Raw genomic sequence first — 15,902 nt, forward strand, 5'->3', positions numbered from 1 at the left:
AAAGGGGGATGTAAACTGAAGAGGCTTCTTTCGAAGCTGTTTTTTACTGAGTTACTTTTTACTTTGCAAAGGCCTTTTCTTCTAAAAAGCTATCTATGTTATGTATGAGATTTGTTGGCTTAATGTAATTAGGCAAAGGATTTAGAAAGTAAGAAATGTTAGATTCTTATTTCATTGATGGTGTGTGAGAATGTGAACCCAAGATCTCTGTTTAGATAGAATTTAATACCACGAGCCATTTGTTTTAGCCATTTGTTTTGGAATGCAGGGGCAACAGGGGCAAAAGGTGATCTGGTAATTAAGGTGCCTTGTCGAGGCAAATGTAAGATATATGGCTACTTGTCTGCCATTTATGGATAGAAGGAAATATAGCTCTTTGTCTCCCATAAAAGGTAATAGGAAATGGGTGTATCTTTTATGATTGGTTCTAGCAAACAGCCAATAGGAATTTCAACCAGGCTGATTGGACAGAGGCAGCCAAAGGAGGAGCAAGGGGGCTGGGCTGAGGAAATATAAGTGCTGGCCATCAGGGCTGGAAGGGGCAGAGCTTTGGTAACCATATACCACTGTGCCTATCATTTATTTGTCTGACAAATAAATTATTATTTTAATTTCTCTATTGCTGCGTTGAATATTTCATTCCAGCTAAGCGTTAACCACAAGCAGGGTGCTACAGCTGCGCAAGCCTTTGGGAGGCAGAGATGCAAGAAGGCATGGGGGGGGGGGAGAAAGAGGGACAGAGGCCAGTGTTGCTCACGGCACCCTTGACCATCATTCAAGGCACCAAAGGGTGCCACAGCACCTTGGTTGAAAACCACTGCCCACCCAACAAGCATCGTACATACATCACAGAAAGAGGCAGTCTTGTCTCCTGGCTTGTCTCTTGTCATGATACCTGACAATGCTTGCTGGTTACCCTTTCCTGGCCAGTCTGAGCCGTTCCCTTGAAATGGTAAATACAAATCTACCCCTATTTATATGAGAGGCTTATAGCTTTTGAAGAATTTGTAAGTGAAAAGAACTATTGGGAAAGGTTTCTCCTTCAACTGCAGAGTAAATATCTGGGGCCATTTAGAGGGTCAAGATGGCTTCAGGATTGCTCTGTGAACTCAAAAAAAGTGTCTTTCTTTTTAGGGAATATTTTATAATTTTTGAATGGTGAAGGATTGTTTTTTCTCTAGGATGCATGTCTGCTATGCGTGCACCTTAAGATTTGTGTAACACTCATGCCAACTTTGGTTGCCCAGTGCCTGCAAGCCCCCTACTGTGACATCATAGAATGCTTGCAGTTGTTTTTTTTTTAAACCATGCCAGCAACTGCTCACCAGGAGCAGAATTGAGCAGCTTCTGTGAGTGAAGTGAAGAGCTGTTTCTCAGAAGGGGAAACCCTGGGAGAGACTAGGGTTCAAATACCTCCTTACTCAGCTATGCAGCTCACTGGGTGACCTAGGGCCAGGATGTGGGGATTAAATGAGAAGGTGAGAACTATGTACCGTATTTTTCGCTCTATAGGACACACTTTTCCCCCCTTCAAAAATGAAGGGGGAATGTGTGTGCATCCTATGGAGCGAATGCAGGCTCCTTGGCTTCAGCGATAGCAACGCGAAGCCTCCAAAGCGCAGATGGAGAGCCCCCCACACACACTCCGGAGGCTTCGCGTTGCTTTCGCTGAAGCCGCCTGAAGCCCCCGGAGCGCAGTGGCAGTTCGCGCTGCACTCTGGGGGTTTCAGGCAGCTAGGCTCCCCTTCCCCAGATTAGGTCACACACGCCTTCTAGTCATATGCAGAGGAAATTTGCCCCAGATCAGGAGGAAACAGAAAGTTTTCTTCTGGCTGGTACAAAGCATCTCCTAGCATGGCCATTCTAGGAATGCTGTACTTGACTGCTATGTGCTTCACATCCCACATAATCTTCGTTCCCAGAGGATCTGGGGAACCATGCTGCCACTGCTGTGAGCGCTGGAAGGAAGACCGCTCCCTGCCACAAGGCTCATTTCCACGTGGCCTAGGAGGCGGAGCCCAGACTCACCTTGAACAGCCAAAAGAGGCTCCTGGGAGGCCCCTGGGACATTGCTGGAAAAACTTTTGAGTTGGGGCAACACTTCTAATTTTTTGGTTCCTCTGTTTTGTTTCTGTCAGATTGGGGTTGGATAAATGTTTAGTTGGGTTTAGTTTAATTTAGGTATAACTGTAAACTGTTTATTATTATTGCTATTATTGCTTTCTATTGATTTATTGGTTTGTTTGTTGCCTGCATAGGATATTCTGTTTTTTAATGTTTGATGCTTTGTTGTGTTTTTATATATGCTGTAAGATGCTCAGAGTGGCTGGGGAAACCCAGTCAGATGGGCGGGAGATATATATATATATATATATATATATATATATATATATATATATATATATATAATTATAATTATAATTATTAGCAATAGTAGCCTGCTGTAGGAGCAGTTAGAGGCAGTTTCCAAAGTTAGGAAGCACCACAAAAAGTTATTTTGGGGGGAAGTGAGACTTACCGTAGCCACAATTCTAGACTGCAACTTCCTCACGTGTGTGTGTGTGTGTGTACCCCTATCCATTGCTCACTTTTATTTGATGGTACTCAAATAACAAAGTGCCATTCTGCTTGTTTCCGTTTGGGAACAAAAGTTAGTGAAGATAACATCAGAGACTATTTTGATATGTCTGTTCTGTTTCTCAAGCAAGCGAAAATAAAGGTCACACCAAAAAGTATTTTTAGTACTCCTGGTATGGAAAAGACATGGCAGGCTCAAAATAGAGTAGCAGAAAAGTGATGGTGCTTCTCTCCCATAAGCATCACTGAATCAAGAGACCAGGCAGTTGGGTGGGGAAAACTCACCAAATAGTGTTTCAGAAAACCCAGACATCATTCCTTTCCAAACACCCCCAAAAGTAGACTTCAGCGTAACCATGCCATGCCCAGTTTCTGTCATAATATTACAAAGAAAACACATTCAGAGGACCAAGAGTCACCCACTGGCAGGCTGACCCAGTAGAAACAGGCCAGTCAAGCCTTACAGATGTTTACCGAGCCCATAGGATCACAAAATTACCCAAGTCCCATTTCGATTTAACGCTGTGGCTAGTTTCTTAGGTTTTAAAATGTGTAGCAAGCAGGTACATTTTGATGTATATGTCATAAGAAGAATTAGCAGACCTGTTTGCCTGAAGCAACCTTCCAACAATATGTGCAGTACTAGGGACTCAAAATTCCTAAATTTGGGGTGCAGTGGCATAGCGTGGGGGGGCAAGGGGGTGGGGACCTGGGCACAAAATTCTGAGGGACTGCACCCCCATGCAGGCACCAGCTTCCACAGGGATCCCTGCTCCGTCCTAGCAAAGGCAGCAGAGCAACCCAGGCCCGCGGTGAGTGGGCATAGAGGGAGGGAGGTGGGCAAGGGGCAACCCCAGCCCTGCGTTCCTCTCTGTTGGCATTAGGGTGATTCATCTGCCAAGAACTGTGTCGGCTGGCCAGGCTCCCTCCTGCACGGGAAGGCAGGTAGTGCATTGGAGCCCCACTTGGCTCCAGTGAAAGGGCATTCCAGAGGCGTCAGCAGTTTGCCTGCCCCGGGCACCAACAACCCACGCTATGCTACTGTTGGGATGCCCAGATTCCTATCATCTGGCTGGTTTTCCAATACTCTAAGGCCACGTTGAAAACAGGTCAGCTCTATATTGTTACATATTGCTGGCTGATTCTAAAGCATAGATCTATCTATGAAAGCTGAGTTAATGACTTGGGAATGGCAGATCAATTGCCATGGATCAAATGTCATTAATCCAATAATGGGAAGATGTGTGTACTTGTGTGTACATGTGAAGACACCTTCTGATGTTAGGATGTTAAGATGCTAGAGGAGTGTGAACAAACTCTAGGAAAGGAAGGTTATGACCTGTGTAGTTAGATCTGTAGAGGAAACTTTATATTCCCTATTAAAATGGATTCTATGCTTGCTCAGGAGATTCAGTCCCTCTAATGATAAAAGTTTTGATATCCAGAAATGGATAGTAGAGTTCTTATACTGAAGGACATCATTACCGCAACTTGCTCTAGGGTGCCTCAAGGGATAGTGAAAGGTCAGAAAGCTGTTGTAATAATGTGATGTATCAGAGCTTCCCATTAATAGTATGGAGGGTTTAAAAGGCCCCTCATGCTGAACACATTCTGTCCTAGGAAGGAGGAGAACATAGCTTTTTGCATTCTCTGGATGCTGATAATATATGAAGTGGCACATCCTTGAACTCTTCAGTGAGACTGGCTCCTCTGAAGTCATTATATTAAGCAAGTGTTAGGGTGCCATGTGCTTATATATTTGTGTGTGTGTGTAGTGTGTGTGTGATTAGAGGATGGCCGGGACTGTAATCCTAGCACAAAGCTGCCTCGGAAGTGTGAAATGTGGGTTATACATTTGTTAAATAAGTATTGTGAAAATGGAGCATACCACATTACAGCTTACCCCCCATTAATGTTCTGTATTCAGATGAAAAAGGCTGCAATCCTGTGGGAATGTTCAGGGATGCAGGAGAGGATATATTGTTTGATGATATCCTTCCTAACTTGCTAGGATTCCTGGTAAGATCCCTTCTTGTCCCTCTTAAAAGGAATAGACATGACAGTCTTATCAAAGTCAATATAAAAGTAGTTTACTCACAATCATTCAGTTCACAGTTGGATCCCTGAAGGCAGACTTAGGTTGCAAAACTATATACACATGTGTAACTATCCCATTAGGGAGTTAGTGCCTAAGTGACTGTGGACAGGCAGGCACTTCTGCTAACACATGGAACAGCAAAATGGAGAAGAGCCAAAGAAAGGAGCTGTGCTCCCTTGCCCAGGTTAGGCCTCACACACACACACACACACACACACACACACAGGCCTCTAGTCCCATGCAGAAGAAGTTTGTCACAGCTCAGGAGGAAATGGGAAGTTAGACTCCTGGCTGGTACAAAGCATCCACTAGCATGTCCACTCTAGGAATGTTGTACTTGACAGCTATGTGTTTCACATCCCACAAATCCCATATGCATTTTCATTAAAGTCTTATTGAACTCAGTGGGTCCTGTTTCTGAGTTTATAGGGCAACTGTTTATAGGACTTGGGCATCAAGTACAGAAGGGAGGAGTTTACAAATTAACTAAATAATACCACACTTCTCATTCTGCATGCTAATTTCATTTATAGCTCTGCAAGAGATTGCAGTTTGGTTTTTATATATACATACAAAAAGACAGAAGACACAATCGTAAATCTGCCATATCATGAGTAATTTGGTCCCGAGTGCCTGTGAAAACATGAATGTGACAAAAAGGAAATGCGGAGCCATTCTTCTAAAAGGTAGCAAAGCCTCAGTTTCTATTTGTGTGCATTCTCATTCAGGAAATATATTTAGCCTGTGCTCTTGAACCACCTTACTCATAAGTGTTTGAAATTGTCAAGTTGCTCCCATCTTTCTTTTATGAAACTCTGGCTTATGTGACAGCCAGCTGTGTCCCTCATAACTCTGATAACTGCTGAACAGCTGAGAAGCAGCCCTGATGTAAAGGAATGAGAGGGAGGGTGGCCTGCTCACAAGGCTGACCGTGGCCAGCTTAATGAAACAGCAACCGATCCACGTGCAACTTGCAACTTTTTTTCCTTGGGATGAGTAGGAATCCACACCCCTTCTGCATTTGTAAGAACTTGATTATTTATTGCAGCAGCGCCTACATACCCTCCAACCAGGACGCCCATCTTCTGGAGGCACTGTGGTCTAAAGCACTGAGCCTCTTGGGCTTGCTAATCAGAAGGTCGACGGTTCGAATCCCTGCAACGGGGTGAGCTCCCGTTGCTCTGTCCCAGTTCCTGCCAACCCAGCAGTTCGAAAGCATGCCAGCGCAAGTAGATAAATAGATACAGCTGTGGCGGGAAAGTAAACGGTGTTTCCATGTGCTCTGGTTTCCGTCATGGTGTTCCGTTGCACCAGAAGCGGTTTAGTCATGCTGGCCACATGACCTGGAAGAGCTGTCTGTGGACAAGTGCCAACTCCCTTGGCCCGAAAGCGAGATGAGCACCACAACCTCATAGTCACCTTTGACTGGACTTAACCATCCAGTGGTCCTTTAACTTTTTTTACTATATATCTCCATATGCCTTTGAATAATAGTTCCATATCATCATCATCATCATCATCATCATCATCATCAAACCTTTTATTGGCATCACATACAAACACCCATAGCAAATCAATACAAAATTACCGCCTTCCCAGTGACACAAACCAATTGTCAAATGAAAGAGGCAAAGCAGTCTAACATTACATCTCTAGGTCTCCAGGGATATCAGACGTCTGCAATGTGTTTCGCCGACAAAAAACCAGATAAAGATATTTAGCCACTAACTTGGTGAGCTCATGATTATTCCCCAGTAATAGAAAATGTATGACCTCTAACTCTGCTTTCGTGCTCGAGAATCTGGACTTCATCTGCCCTGACCTACCTTGACTTCATCTTGACTGGAGACTTTAATGCCTGCCTAGGCCAAGGGTGGGAAGTGTCTACAAAAGCATGGGAGATCTTGGATACTGACTGCGTCTCCAGGAAAATGACTAGGAAAAAGAAGCGACCGGTCTCTTCTCCACAAGTGAGCCCACGGCAGAAGTGCAATAGTTCCACATGTCTCCCCTCAACAAAGCCAGATCTTGAAAGTTGTTGCCTGCATGCAATCTTTCTGCAACACAGCCTTCACTTTGGGAAAGAAAACCCCAGGGCGTTAGGAATTAAGAGAACCATGTATTGGACTGCTGTCATTGTTTACTCTTCCTTCTATCTTGACTGAATGCTTGGAAAGGGTGACCAGTGCCAGACTTCAACCTCGGGTTACATACACTTCAGGTTACATACGTTTCAGGTTACAGACTCCGCTAACCCAGAAATAGTACCTCAGGTTAAGAACTTTGCTTCAGAAGGGGGGCCACTAGGGGCGCATCGGAAGATGGCTGACAATAACATCTCTCCAACCCACACGAGGTAATTAAGAGGCTGTGATGGGAGTAAACTGCCTCCCTCCCCCCCCAAGCGTGTGGGGGGACGGACTGCCCTTGCCTGCTGTGCCCTATACCACCCCCGAATTTGTGGGGGTGGGGGCACTAGGCAGAAAGCCCTTGTGCGGATCTCGGTGCTCCTGGACACTGTCTCTGACTCGCGCCTCTAGCTGCAGCAACTTCAAAAGAAACAATTAGGAGGAAGCTAATGCACATATTTCAAGGGAAAAGGGGGAGTAAAAACTGTGGATAGATTCAGAACTTACAGGGTTAAGAAGTTCTGAGTGACGTCTCACATTCCTGAGGCGTGGCCAAGGTTTCACAGAGGGGAGTGTTTTTGCTCTGTGTCTTTGTTCTGCTTCCGTGCTTCTGACGGTGAAAGAAGCAAAATGAGCGCTCTGTCGCCGGGTGATATATGAGTTGTTTATCTACACGATTAAAGACTGGAAATATATCCGCACTAACGCCTGAGTGTGTTTGATTCGGTACACACACACACAGCAACAGTTTCTACGCTGCGGAAGCTCTGCTACAGTAGCTGTCGGTGGACGGGGAGCTTAGAGACGCAAGGAAGTGTGCTGGGCTCCAATCCAAAAGCTACGCTAATTCCACAGGTCATGGGTCGGTAATTAAAGCTTTGAAGCTGTTGCCAAAGTGTGCCGGTGTGTGTTTGAAGCCAGTTGATGAAGACGCTGGAGCCAGCTGGATGTCCTGCCTGACGTTTGGGGCAGAGGAGCTCGCTGGGGAGGAGCTGATCTGCTGAGCCAGGTGCCGGAGAGCTGCTGCTAGTTACGTGAGTACGCTGGGCCCCGGGGGAGAAGATGGCAGATGGCCAGGTCTTTGAAGATGCCCCGTTCGAAAAGCTCACCACCCAGTCATGGGACACCTGGGTCAGAAGAGTGAGGGGTTGGTTTTTGGCTACAGGGCTTTGGAATCCAGCCCAGAAGGAGCCAGCACCCCAAACACCAGTTGCTGCTGGGACAGACGCTGCAGGCTGTGAGGCTGCTTTGCCGGAGGATAGACAGCAGAGAATGCAAAGGGAATTTTGCATGTTGAAATCATGCGTGGACGCTTCACTGTTACCTCATTTGGAGGGCGTTGAGTCAGCTAGGGCTGCCTGGGAGGTGCTGAGGGGTTTGTGTAAAAGCTCAGCAGGAGGCCAGAGCCCTGATGAAGAAGTGAGGAGCCCAGAAGTGGCTGGAGCCCGTGTCCCTGAAGTCTTAGCCTCAAGGAGCGCTGAAGACAAAGTCGGGGGGGCAAAGAATTCCAAAGGCAAGTTTGTAAAGTTTTCCACTGTGTGTGACGGGGAGGAACGCCGTTTCAGAGGGGACAGAGCTGGCACAGAGCGCCCATCCAGGAGAAGGGGGGCCAAGCCAGCTGGAAGCCCAAGTCAGTGTTTTTCCACTCGTCGGTGTTATGTCTGCAATTCTGCTGACCATCTGTGTCGCTCCTGCCCCCATAGAGCCAGGGAGGCTGCGCAGGATGCTTCCAAGGTCGCTTCCCATGGGAACCAGCCAGGTTTTCATGGCAATCAGTGCCGGAGAGGGGGCAGGCGTGGGAAGGCGCAAGGAGTACGTGACTTAGACAATGATGACGGTCCTTATCAGCTGACGGCCTCAATGGCAAAGTTTGAGGACTACTCCAATGAGGGCAGAGTAATGCATTGGATCATTGACTCTGGAGCCGGCAGGCACCTGATAACAGCGACACCTGCTGTCGAGATGTGGAACTGCAGAGCTGTTTCAGCTGGGAAAACAGTTGAATTTGCTGATGAGACACAAAAGCCATTGTCTAATGTAGCAAATGTTTATGTTTCTGTTTTGCAGGCGGAGCTGGAAGTCTACGTGGCACCTGGGATGAAACATTGTCTTTTATCTGTCCCTTGTCTCTTACAGGAGGGGTATAAGGTGTGCTTCGAACACAATGTCTGTACAATTTCCAGAGGGGGAAAGCAACTGGTCAGTGTTGCAAAGGGGCAGAACAACCTCTTTGTTTTGGAAACACCTCTGAAGGGTGAGGAGAATGCTGAGAAGGCACAAGCAAAGTGTGCAACCGTTCCCACTCATGTTTCATGTGCCTGTGTATGGCACAGAAGAACGTCACATGGTTCCTTAGAAGAGATCCAGATGTTGCCAGAGTGCACTAAAGGTTGCAAAATAAAGGAATGTGGCAGATCCCTAAAATGTAGGGCATGCAAAAAGGCAAAGGTAAAAGGGTGCAGTTATCCCAGGGTGGAAAGGGTAACCACAAAACCCTTTGAGCTTGTGCACACAGACCTTTTTGGACCCATGCCAGAGAGTTTGGGCGGGGCCAGGTATCTGCTGACGCTGACAGATGACCATACCCAGAACTCCTGGGTCTTCTCACTGAAATGCAAAAGCGAAGCAGCGCAGCTGATCAAAGATTGGGTTGTGGAGGTGGAACTAAGGTTCTCCACCAAGGTGCAGGGGGTCAAGAGTGACCGATGTACAAAGTTTACTGGGTCTGCTCTGCAGAAGTTCTTTCGCCAGAAAGGGATACATCACAAGGTGACTTCTCCTCAGGAGAGGGGCGTGGCAGAGCTCAGAAGTGAAGCTCTGGTTAAAGTTACAGAGGTTTTGCTGTCAGACTCTGGTTTGCCTCCGAGTTTTTGGGGGGAGGGGGTTAAAACAGCCAACTTCACGTTTAACAGGTCCTACAATTCAGTGGTAGGTGAAACCCCGTTTTTTATGCTCCACGGAGAGAAACCGCAGATACATTTCTTTCGTGTTTTCGGGTCACAGGCCTTGGTGCCGGTACCAAAAGCACAACAAAAGCAAGGTGGCCCTAGATTCCAGAAAATGATCTTCTGTGGGTATGAACCTGCGACAAAGGGGTGGAGGTTTGTGTATCCAGAAGGTGATCAGACCAAGCTTCTGATCAGTAAACATGCTGAGTTCTGTGAGCAGAAAGGTTGGTCAAAGATTCATGCAAGGCATGACTTTTTCTCAGAATGTCTGTCTGATTCTGAGGAGGAAGGAGAGCCAGAGGCTGAACCTGTTGCTGAAGACCAAGTCTCTGAACAGGGTCAAGAACAGGGTTGGGCATCTCCACAGGTTGTCAAAAGAGAGCCCAAGAGTGAGCCTTCGTCTCCTGTTAGCAAAGTACAGAAGGCCCGAAGATGCGCAAAGTCAGAGGGGGAGGATATTGATAGAGAGGACACACTTGCTGACCACAGTGAGTCAGAAGGAGCACCTGAGTTTGTGCTCAGACGGTCCACTCGCACCACGAAGGGAATTCCACCTGAGAGGTTTCAGGTCACCAGTATGTGGGTTGGTTTCGCACAGTGCGAACCTGGGAGTTGTGAGGAGGTTCAACAGTTGCCTGACAAGGACGCCAGGAAGGGGCGAAAGGCAATGGGAAAGGGATTGATCTCTCAGAGGTCTGTAAATGTATGTTCACAGGTCCCCTCAGGATTTGAGACGAGAGGGGGTGTGGATAGATTCAGAACTTACAGGGTTAAGAAGTTCTGAGTGACGTCTCACATTCCTGAGGCGTGGCCAAGGTTTCACAGAGGGGAGTGTTTTTGCTCTGTGTCTTTGTTCTGCTTCCGTGCTTCTGACGGTGAAAGAAGCAAAATGAGCGCTCTGTCGCCGGGTGATATATGAGTTGTTTATCTACACGATTAAAGACTGGAAATATATCCGCACTAACGCCTGAGTGTGTTTGATTCGGTACACACATGCACAGCAACAGTTTCTACGCTGCGGAAGCTCTGCTACAGTAGCTATTGGTGGACGGGGAGCTGAGAGACGCAAGGAAGTGTGCTGGGCTCCGATCCAAAAGCTACGCCTAATAGCACAAAAACTGCTAACTGAAGAGATCTCTGATAAACAAGACGGGTTGGAGGAACAAGAATAAATCATGAGAAGACACACCAAGGCTTGGTATGTTCGGCAACGGGACTGGATGGGGGAGGGGAAAAAACTTTTCTTTCTTTTCTCTATGTGATTAACCAAGAATCCCCCCCCCACAAGTCACAAGTCAGAAATGCCGTTTAAATGACTTAAGCTGTGGATTTAAGACTGGAGATAATTTCCTAACCAAAGCATGTTTCAAGAAGATCGTGGAAAGCATAAGAGCTTTGGAATGATGCAGCAAAAAATACCGTCACCATTTTGGCAAGTTCTGTCGGAAGACTTATGTCTGGGAGGAGGAACAGATCTGTTTTTATATTGTGGGTGAGCCTCCTCAGAGGGACTAAAGAGCGACAGATTTGCGAGATTAATGATGGAAAGAGTGCTGTTATTTATGAAAGTGATGATATATGGAAACCATCTTGATATGATGATTGGACGAACGGAAAAATTCACACAGGATTATAATTGGTGTTTACCTGCTTAAGGAGATTATCAGAAGAGATCATAAAGAAAAAAAGAAAAATATACGAACAAGATGAGATGTGGAAACAGCAAGATAAGACTGGATAGAATTATGAACATTATTTGGACAGATTTGTGAATATTAACGCGGCAGCAAGAAGATGATTGGAATCCCCCTTCAGAACTTGAAATATGGGTCCCCCCAACAAAAATTTAAAATTTGGCTTTGTAATTCGGAATTTATGTGATGTGATTTGATTTGATTTGATTGGTCGGTTAATAAAAATTATTTTTTTAAAAAAAGAACTTTGCTTCAGGATGAGAACAGAAATTGTGCGGCAGCACAGCGGCAGCAGGAGGCCCCATTAGCTAAAGTGGTGCTTCAGGTTAAGAACAGTTTCAGGTTAAGAAAAGATCTCCAGAACGAATTAAGTTCTTAACCCGAGGTACCACTGTCCTGTATTAAGCTGCAAAACAGGTGCATGTCTCTGCCACTGAGTAGTGACTAGGTGGGGATGTCGTTACCTGATCAGCTGCAAGGGTCTTGCAAATTTCAGTGGTGACCTGTACAAGGCCAAAATTCGGCACCTGCTTCTCATGCCTTCCGTTCTGCTCAATTCTTGTGTTTTATTGAAAAGCCATTCCCTCGCCTGAGTAACGGACAGGTGGTGTAGAAGTAAGCTTGGCACCCAGTGTGGCGAAGTTGGTCACACTGCCCTAAATCTGCCTCAAATTGAGATGTTCTCAATTCGAATTGAAGCTGGTTTGTGGGGTGGGGGAAACACATCAAAACAAAGTATTTCGCAATAAACTACAGGATCGATGTGCTGCTACTTTTTATGTAAACAGCTTCCCAAACCAGCACACTAGATGCAGAGTAAGTGCAAACGCGTACACAGCCCATGTCCAATAGCTCTGTCACACTGGCTCTCTGCTGTGTATTCCACTTACAATGGAATAGTTTATACTGGTAAATCAAGCCGGCTTTGACAGGAAATGACCTATGATATATGTAAGAGCTACCGTATTTTTCGCCCCATAGGACGCACTTTTTCCCCTCCAAAAATGAAGGGGAAATCTGGGTGCGTCCTATGGGGCGAATGCAGGCTTTCGCTGAAGCTTGGAGAGCGAGAGGGGTCGGTGCGCACCGACCCCTCTCGCTCTCCAGGCTTCAGGAAGACATCCGCAGCCTAGGCAGCCCTGCAGGAGGTCCGGCAGGGCTGTCTAGGCTGCGGATAGCAGCCTGCTTCCCGGAGCGTCGGGCGCCCTGAAAGCAGAGCGCCCGGCGCTTCGGGAACACATCCGCAGCCTAGGCAGCCCTGTGGGAGTTCTCCGCAGGGCTCCCCACGCTGCGGATAGCAGCCTGCTACCCGGCAGGCGGGGCACCCTGAAGCAGAGCGCCCCTCGCGCCGGCAGACATCTGCAGCGTGGGGAGCCCTGCAGGAGTTCCCCGCAGGGTTCCCCACACTGCAGATAGCAGCCTGCCGCCTGAGGCAGACATCGGCCAGCCCCACAAGCTCGGGGGACAGCAGGGAGGCGCAGCGCCGTTCCTCGACCTGGTTCGGTTTCCCCGACCTGCTTTTGGGGGGGAAATAAAGGGGAAAATTTTTTCCTTTATTTCCCCCCAAAAAAACTAGGTGCGTCCTATGGGACGGAGCGTCCTATGGGACGAAAAATACGGTACCTTTCCTGACCCACAGCAAAAAACAAAACACCCACTAGTATAGCCCATCGACATGGCCAGGATTTATGGAGCGGGTGGACAGGACACTGGGAAACCTCCAGTCATTTCTAGACAGGCCCTGAAGGGGGAAGTTGCTGGAAACTATGAGAAGCCAGATGTTCAGGTTCCAAAGAACATTCGCAACCCAGAACACTCACTTCCGGGTTTGCGACGTTCAGGAGCCAAAACATTCGACTCACAAGGCACTTGACTTCCGAGGTACAACTGTTTTTTTGCCTGTTTCTTGCAGTGAGTATGGCAGACACCTGCTGAAGCTATTCTGAGCTATCGAGAGCCAGTGTGGTGTAGTGGTTAAGAGCGGTAGACTCGTAATCTGGTGAACCGGGTTCGCGTCTCCGCTCCTCCACATGCAGCTGCTGGGTGACCTTGGGCCAGTCACACTTCTGTGAAGTCTCTCAGCCCCACTCACTTCACAGAGTGTTTGTTGTGGGGGAGGAAGGGAAAGGAGAATGTTAGCCGCTTTGAGACTCCTTCGGGTAGTGATAAAGCGGGATATAAAATCCAAACTCTTTTTCTTCTTCTTCTTCCTGGCAAAAACAGCCAGCATACACACAGACACACTTCTCTATTTATAAGGACACATCAGTATGGTAGAAATAGTCAATTTCTAAGCTATTTATCATGCACATCAGCTGTAGGATCCACATGGCATCTGAGAAATAAGATCAGTGGCATGTATGAATCAGTATTTGATTATCCATACTGTAGAACTCTATCTCAGACTATATCAATTCTCGTACAGAACAGATGGCAGCATCTTATTTGAATGTACTTGAATAATCGTATTTAGTCCATTGAAAACACACACACACACAAACTAGAAACAGCTTAAAAGGATCTAATCCTAAAAGCTTATCTTCTGGGCAATAGCCATTTTTCATGTGGAGATAGATCTCACTATAGTTGGTCGTCCCTGCCCTGGCAAACATTTCTAATACAAATAGACCCATCTTTTGCAGTTGTTTTCATTAGCGAAAAATATTACAGATCCCCTTTTCATTTTTGGTTTTTTTAAGTTAATTATTGCCATGATCTAGCCTGTTCTTATCCCCATGTTGGAGCCTGTGTGCTTGATGCCGAGACACAAGCTGGCCTGACATGACCCCTCTCTGAACTTGATGTTATAAAATGTAATGTGCTCTCCAGCATTTGTCAGATGAAGCTGAGTACCAGATACATTTATGTGTGTGAGAAATTCCTCAAAGTGAACTCAAAAGCAAGTAGCACAAAGGGCTCGGTGCCTTTTCTATCCATAAAATGACTCTAGAAACCTTTGAAATGTGTACTTCTTACTGGTTAAAAGCGTATTGTTTGCACCGATATTTTTTCACATACCCAATCTTTATATTTTAAGGATTTCATACAAATATAGCTTCCAAATACATTTTTTTCTCTCTCTTCAAAATTTGGAATAGGGTAGTAAAGTTCTATAACAAATCAACAATTATTTGCTAGCAAATAAACATTTTGGTTAATGCCTGGTGAATTTGTTTGATGTTACAGACTGAAAGAGAATAAGACTTTTTTCTTTAAAAAAAGAGTATGTTATTAATCTTATAGTAAAATAAAGGTAAAGGTAAAGGTACCCCTGCCCGTACGGGCCAGTCTTGACAGACTCTGGGGTTGTGCGCCCATCTCACTTAAGAGGCCAGGGGCCAGCGCTGTCCGGAGACACTTCCGGGTCACATGGCCAGCGTGACATCGCTGCTCTGGCGAGCCAGAGCCGCACACGGAAACGCCGTTTACCTTCCCGCTGGTAAGCAGTCCCTATTTATCTACTTGCACCCGGAGGTGCTTTCGAACTGCTAGGTTGGCAGGCGCTGGGACCGAGCAGCGGGAGCGCACCCAGCCGCAGGGATTCGAACCGCTGACCTTTCGATCGGCAAGCCCTAGGCGCTGAGGCTTTAACCCACAGCGCCACGTGCGTCCCTATAGTAAAATAACATTGATCAATTCCAACAAAACCCATAGGGGTTGTTGTTCTAGCACATGAATTTAACCAGCCTTTTTTTGTTTCAGACCAGAACAGAGTCTGAAACTAGTGTTTTTAATATACCAATTGTTTAGAAAATTTTACTTTCTGTAACTAAGCAACATTTTGACTGCCAGTGCTTTTTTCTTTTCTTTTTACTGCTGCATGGAAAAGCACATGAAACTAACTTTGAAGAGTTTTGTAAGTAAAGTGTTTTATGACTTACCAAACATGTGATCTAGCTGTACTGTATGCTAGTGAAGTGGGATAGCTTGGAAATAGCTTTTAAAGGGGGATATTTGGGGGCTCCCTGGAAGGGCACATTTTAAAGGTTTTACAGACTATATTTCCACCCTTTACTTTGCTGCATGTTTTGTGATGGTAAATCTTCACTGGGTGTCATGGGCCAGAAGTTGAAGAAGCAGAAGGCAAAATGACTCCACCTGCTGCTGATCAGCCTTCTTGCTCCTGAGGAGAACCAACTATCTTAAGCTGGGTTTTCAACCTCAGTCAGTTGTTGGAAACAACACCTGTCATTCCTGGCCAGACCTTGCTGCTTCATGCTTCTTGCGACCTTGGACTCTTGTCTTTCTTGACCCCTGGATTGTCTGACTACGTGAACTGAGATACGCCTAATCTTAGGACTGGACTGGACTGGACCTTGTATACCAACTCTGCCTCCAGGCAGGTACCCCCTGAGCTTCAGCTGGCTTCTCCCTCCACTGAACTCTGCCATGGCTGGCAGCACAGGACTATGACACTAGGGTTCTCTCACTAAAGAAAGCTTGCCTGAAACTTCAA

The 15,902-nt window shown here is 46.4% G+C and overlaps 1 long non-coding RNA gene across 1 annotated transcript; it reads left to right on the forward strand.

The window, feature by feature from the left end:
• The first annotated feature begins 678 nt into the window (after positions 1-678).
• Positions 679-15,902, forward strand: LOC307220473. The gene is made up of 2 exons (XR_013840890.1): positions 679-952; positions 15,512-15,902. It is a non-coding gene; the product is annotated as an uncharacterized lncRNA (long non-coding RNA).

Source organism: Podarcis cretensis (assembly GCF_951804945.1).
Source record: "Podarcis cretensis genome assembly, chromosome: 1".
NCBI classification, from domain to species: domain Eukaryota; kingdom Metazoa; phylum Chordata; class Lepidosauria; order Squamata; family Lacertidae; genus Podarcis; species Podarcis cretensis.